Source organism: Quercus robur, chromosome 5, assembly GCF_932294415.1.
Source record: "Quercus robur chromosome 5, dhQueRobu3.1, whole genome shotgun sequence".
NCBI lineage: Eukaryota > Viridiplantae > Streptophyta > Magnoliopsida > Fagales > Fagaceae > Quercus > Quercus robur.
In genome coordinates, this window is record NC_065538.1 from 9,098,540 (window position 1) to 9,105,505 (window position 6,966).

At 44.8% G+C, this 6,966-nt stretch overlaps 1 pseudogene; it reads left to right on the plus strand.

Annotated features, from left to right (window-relative positions):
* Window positions 1-3,864: 3,864 nt before the first annotated feature.
* LOC126727755 (G-type lectin S-receptor-like serine/threonine-protein kinase RLK1) lies at window positions 3,865-6,724 on the plus strand (annotated as a pseudogene).
* The last annotated feature ends 242 nt before the right edge of the window (window positions 6,725-6,966 follow it).

The following is a 6,966-nucleotide window of genomic DNA, read 5'->3' on the forward strand; positions in this document are numbered from 1 at the left end:
AGTTTCTCCATAGGTTGGTATCTTTCCTCGGCACCGCGGAGCGCCCGGCTGGCGTAGTACACGGGCTTCTGTGCCCTGTCCTCCTCTCTGATTAAGGCCGCGCTGACGGCCACAGTGGAGACAGCCAAATAGAGGAAGAGCTCTTCACCTGGCTGCGAGGGGCTCAGTAGAGGTGGTGAAGATAGATAGGTTTTTAACTCCTCGAAAGCTCGCTGACACTCGTCTGTCCACTCGAATGACTTTTTCAATGTTCGAAAGAAGGGTAAACATTTGTCCGTCGCTCTCGACACGAATCTATTCAATGCCGCTACCTTGCCGTTAAGGCTCTGTACTTCCTTCACGTTTCTCGGGGGGGCCATCTCCATTATGGCTCGGATTTTGTCCGGGTTAGCTTCAATCCCCCTTTGAGATACCATGAATCCTAGGAATTTGCCTGCCGTTACACCGAATGCGCACTTTCCTGGATTGAGTTTCATGTTGTAGGATCGAAGTGTGCCGAATGTTTCCTTGAGATCTTCCAAGTGGTCTTCCTCCTTCCGGCTCTTCACCAGCATGTCGTCGACATAAACTTGGACATTCCTCCCGATTTGCTGCGCGAACATCTTGTTCATCAGTCTCTGGTATGTTGCCCCTGCATTCTTCAGACCGAATGGCATTACTTTGTAACAGAAGAGTCCTTGACTGGTTACAAACGAAGTCTTCTCCTGATCGTCCTCGTGCATGCGGATCTGGTTATAACCCGAGAAAGCATCCATGAAGCTTAGCAATTGGTGTTGAGCCGTCGAGTCTACTAGGATGTCGACCCTTGGAAGGGGATAGCTATCTTTGGGGCATGCTTTGTTAAGATCGGTGAAGTCCACGCACATCCGCCATTTGCCACTCGTTTTCTTCACCATTACCACATTCGCCAGCCAATCGGGGTAGTAGACTTCCCTGATGAAGCTTGCCTCTTGGAGTTTGCGGACCTCTTCCGCTATTGCTTGGTCTCGTTCCGGGGCGAATACTCTCTTCTTTTGTCGGACGGGTGGAAACGAGGGCAACACATTCAACTTATGTACCATGACCGAGGGATCGATTCCTGGCATATCGTCATGGCTCCAGGCGAACACATCCTTATTGCTTCTCAAGAAAGCTACGAGCTCTTGACGGATTGCGGGTTTGGCAAGCGTTCCGATCCTGGTGGTTCGGTCTGGATTGGAACTGTCGAGAGTTATCTCCTCTAGCTTCTCTGTAGGTTCTGCCGTCGTTCGGTGTTCTTCTATGTTCAAGGCCTGGATCTGGTCTTCCATTTCCATCATAGCTACGTAGCATTCTCGTGCGGCAATTTGACTTCCGCGTAGCTCTCCTACCCCATACTCTGTTGGGAACTTGATCATCAGGTGGTAAGTTGATGTTGCCGCCTTCCACTTGTTGAGCGTGGGTCGTCCAATAATAGCATTGTAGGCTGACGAGCAATCGACCACCAAGAATGTTACGTCCTTGGTGATTTGTTGTGGGTAATCTCCTACTGTCACCGATAACGTGACTGCGCCCAAAGGGAATATTCTACTCCCTCCGAAACCAACGAGCGGGGCGTTTGTTGGTATCAGCAGCTCCCTATCAATCCTCATTTGTTGGAACGCCGGATAATACAAGATGTCGGCCGAACTACCATTGTCGACCAACACTTGGTGGATGTTGTAGTCGCCTGCCCGTAAGGTGACGACGAGGGCATCGTCGTGTGGATGGTGCAGGCGCCTTGCATCCTCTTCCGAGAACCCGATAATGGGGCCTTCCCTTCTTGCCATCTTTGGCACTGTACCCGCCAACTGGACATTCTGTACCATCCGAAGATATGTTTTGCGAGCCTTTTTTGACGATCCGGCCGCACCTGTTCCTCCAATTATCATCCTTATGTCCCCCAATGGGGGCCTTGGTCGCTCGTTCTCTCGACGGGGGTGTTGTTCTTGTGGGGGTTGATCCGTTCTCTCTTTACTGACGAACTTCTTCAATTTCCCTTGTCGGATAAGGGTTTCGATTTGTTGCTTCAAATCATAACAGTCGGCCGTGTCGTGACCATGGTCACGGTGGAAGCGGCAATATTTGTCTCTGGACCTTTTGTTGGGATCACTCTTCAGCTTTCCCGGAAACGTCAGGGATCCTTCGTCCTTAATCTGCATTAGGACTTGGTCTATCGGGGCGGTCAACGGAGTGAAACTTGTGAACCTTCCGCCCATTGGTTTTGGACGTCTCTCCTCTCTCCGATCTCCCATCCGTCCTCTCTTCCGCCCCTGGTCCTGTCGGGGGTCCTCTTGTCTGTCCCTTTTCTTGGGTCTGTCTTCTCGGGCTAACAGTGCGTCTTCAGCGTTCATATACTTGGTGGCCCTGTAAAGCACCTCTGACATGGTCTTTGGGTCGTTTTTGTATAGTGAGAACAAAAACTTACCCCCCTTCAGCCCGTTCGTGAACGCTGCCACCAATATCTTGTCGTCGGCTTCGTCGATCGAGAGCGCTTCTTTATTGAAGCGTGATATGTAGGCCCGTAACGTCTCTTCCTCTCTCTGCTTGATATTCATTAAACAAGCTGTGGACTTCTTATACCGATGTCCTCTGATGAAGTGCGTAGTGAACTGAGCGCTCAGCTCCTTGAAGGTGCCGATGGAGTTTGGTGTTAGCCGGCTGAACCAAATCCTTGCCGCGCCCTTCAAGGTTGTAGGGAATGCCCTACACATAATTGCGTCCGCCACTCCCTGAAGGTGCATCAGGGTCTTGAAGGTCTCTAGGTGATCGAGGGGGTCTTTGATTCCGTCATAACTGTCCATACTCGGCATGCGGAACTTACTCGGCAGGGGGAAGGAATTGACGGACGCTGTAAATGGCGAGTCAGTCCGGTTGACAAGGTCGTCAAGATCACTGGACACTCGCCCCTTGAGAGCGTTCATCAGTACTTCCATCTGTTCCTTCATCGCCCGCATCTCCGCGATGATGGGTTGTGGAGCTGTATCCGTCACTGAAGGGATGCTAGCGTCCCGTCGCACTTGTTTGCTCGGGACGTTACTCTCCTGTGGTCCGTCATTATTTCTCCTTTCCTCACTGTTCCCTTCTTGATCTTCTCCTTGGCTATTCACCGCCGCACTCTTTTGATTCAGCTGCTCTATCAGGTCGTGGTTTTGTTTGGTGAGGCGCTCCACGGCTGCGGCGAGCGTCTTGACCTGTCTCTCAAGGGCAGTCGTAGGGGCTTCTTCTTGGACGTCATTTGTGGTTGCCATCGAGCGTGTGAGTACCATGTAACTCTTTTGTCTAGGAAACGTATTCCCACAGACGGCGCCAACTGATGACGTCGAAAATTGTCACCAATGGGTCACACCGTACTCGCGACTCGAATCGAACCTGCACGACAAGAACAATCGACGGACGTCCTTCAGAGAGCACCGGTGTGGTGCCGGCCAAAGGTTCTCCGACGGTCAAGTTAGAATTGTTCTGTTTTTACTTAGAGCGTTAGAGAGGGTCAATTAAAGCGTACCTCGATTTCTGTGGGTATTATGCCTTTTATAGTGTTAAAGGGTTGACTTTTCCTTTTTGGTTTCCACATCTTTTTAATGTGGGACTCTACTCCCAATTCTCCTAAGCGTGGTGAGCAAGGATTCCCATTTCCGGATCATGGGGTTTTTCTGGGCTATGGACGTTTCGGATCATGGGCCCTTACAATGTCAGTCAGTGATGGGCCTTCAAAGCTAGGACCATCATCACACAGGCCCAAGAGACCCAGTCCGTCAGGCCCATTAAGGTAAGCCATCAGGCCCAATATTTTATCATCTTCATAGGCTATTAAACGTGTTGAGCCCATTTAGTAGTTGCATGCATGAGTCCAATATCACATTAATCATGGCTTTTTTTCATCCTCCTCCTTTTGTTTTCTTACTAATTGTGCAACCAATTTGTGTTGTTGCTCAAAATAATAGTGGTTATGTTAGCGTTGGAGAATCTCTCATTGCAACTGACAACACCACTTCATGGCTATCACCTTCTGGTGATTTTGCCTTTGGATTTAGCCCACTCAGTCAAAATGATCACTTCCCGCTTTCCATTTGGTTTGCTAAAATTCCAGACAAAACCATAGTTTGGTATGCTAATGCGGATAATCCTGCACTGAGGGGATCAAAAGTGGAGCTAATTACTGACCGTGGGCTAGTACTTACTGGCCCTCAAGGCGATGAGTTATTATGGGCAACAAATACCTCTGGTACTCTCTATGGTGTTATGAGCAATACAGGCAACTTTGTGCTTGAAGATAGCAACTTTAGTCAGTTATGGGAGAGCTTCAAGAATCCCCGGGATACATTGTTGCCTACACAAATTTTGGAAAGGGGAGGGGTTATTTCTTCTCGACAATCGGAGACCAACTTTTCCAAAGGCAGGTTCCCGCTACGATTCATTGATAATCTTTTGCTCAATACCATAAACTTGCCCACTGATAATCCTAATGATGCTTATTATACTGCTGGTGATTCTAGTGCAACAAGTCCTGGTAAAGAACTGGTCTTCAATGAGTCAGGCTACATTTACATCTTGAAAAATAACAGCCAAACATTTCCTCTAAGTCAGGCAATGGTAGGCTCAACTGCTGATTCCTATTATAGAGCCACTCTCAACTTTGATGGAGTTTTACCCAATATTCTCACCCAAAGACTTCCAACGCCAATGTAAGCTGGACTGTGATATGGTCTTTTCCAGATAATATTTGTGTTTCCAGTAATGTACGCACAAGTAGTGGCACTTGTGGTTATAATAGTATATGTACCCTCAAACCTGATCGAAGGCCGATGTGTACATGCCACAACGGATAGTCCTTACTTGATGCAAATGACCAGTATGGCAGCTGCATTCCGGACTTCATACAAGGTTGTGAAGAAGACAAGATAAGTCCTGGAAAAGATCTTTATTCTTTTGAAGTGCTAATAAATACAGATTGGCCAAACTCAGACTACGAGTTTCTGAAGCCTTATATAGAAGATCAATGCAAAACGTCTTGCATGGAAGATTGTATGTGTGCTGTTGCAATTTTCAGATTAGGTGATAGCTGTTGGAAGAAGCTGCCTCTCTCAAATGGGAAAATGGACAGCAACCTTAATGGCGGGGAAGGCTTTTATAAAAATCAGAAACAACAATTCCATCACACTTCCGGATGGCGGCTTACCAAATCCAGAAGCAAAGAAGAATCAGGACAAATTGATCTTCATGTGGTCAATGCTTCTCGGTGGCTCTGTGTTTTTTAACATTATTTTAATTGTAGCAATTTGTATAGGTGCTTTCTTCCTTTACAATAAGAAGCTCAAAAGACCTAGAATAAATTTTAATGTTGTGGAGATGAATTTGCAGTGTTTTACTTACAAGGAACTTGTAGAAGCTACAGATGGGTTCAAGGAAGAATTGGGCAGAGGAGCTCTCGGCGTTGTTTACAAAGGAGCAATGCAAATGAGTTCTAATGTCCTCGTGGCAGTCAAAAAGTTAAATAGTTTGTTTCAAGAGAGCGAGAAAGAGTTTAAAGACTGAAGTGATTGTAATTGGTCAAACACATCATAAGAATCTGGTTCGACTTGGGTTTTGTGACGAAGGACTATATCGATTGCTGATATATGAGTTCTTGAGCAATGGCACTTTGGCAAGTTTTCTTTTTGGAGACTCGAAACCTAGTTGGAATCTAAGAATACAAATTGTAGTGGGGATTGCAAGAGGACTCTTGTACTTACATGAAGAGTGCAGCACTCAAATTTGAAGAAACAACTTAGTTTCTGTGAAGATTTCTGAGATCACTAACTCAAACACAATAAGGATCAGATAGAAAAGGAGTGAGAAAAGAGAGAATGAGAGAATCAGAGAGAATTTGAGGGAAAAACTCAAAACTGTTATTCACACTCTATATTGTATATTCATTACACAGATATTTATATAAGAGAATTACACATAAATAGGATCAGGAATCATCTAACAATCGTAACAAACTTTCCCGCCAAAAGAACAATCTTGAGCTACTCTCACTCTGCTAAAACAGACTCAAACACGTGCCATAACTGATTCTCAAACATAGGCAAAACGATACGTTTTGGATAAGTGATTACACCTGTTGGACAGCACGTGTGTTGCTCTCCTTTCTTCTTGTTCAACTGCTCTGGCTCTGTTTTCATCTTCTCCAATTGCTCTGTATCTTCAACAAGATTATCCATTGTGATATAAAGCCTCAGAACATACTTCTTGATGACTACTAGAATGCTCGAATTTCTGATTTTGGATTGGCAAAACGTTTGATCATGGACCAAAGCAAAACACTTACTAACATCAGAGAAATAAAAGGGTATGTTGCACCCGAATGGTTTAGGAATTTGCCAATCACAACCAAAGTGGATGTTTATAGCTTTGGTGTCATGCTACTAGAGATAATTTGCTGCCGAAGAAGCGTAGATATGGAGTCAATTGGGGAAGAGAAAGCAATTTTGACTGATTGGGCTTATGATTGCTATCAAGAAGAAGAAGACTAGATTCTCTTGTTGAATATGATGTGGAAGCATTGGATGATAGAAGGAAGCTAGAGAGGTTTGTGATGGTTGCCATTTGGTGTATTCAAGAAGACCCATCTCTTAGACCTACCATGAGGAGGGTTACGCAAATGCTTGAGGGTATTGTGTACAGATTCCACCATGCCCCTACCATTATAGTAAGACTAGTTAATCATGTATTTATCACTTAATTAAGGAAGATTTTCAATCACTTTGTAAACCTTACTTCTTGTTTGTAGTTAAGTTTGTTTTTATAATACCATGCAATGCATGGAAAAACTATTGATTCTAAAAAAAAAAAAAAAAAATAAAAAAAAAAAACATAAAAAAAATAAAAAAATAAAAAAATAAAAAAATCCAATAATGAGTAAATCGATATTTTGAAAAAAAAATGAAATTAATTATTTTTTCAATCTACTAAAACACAAATACC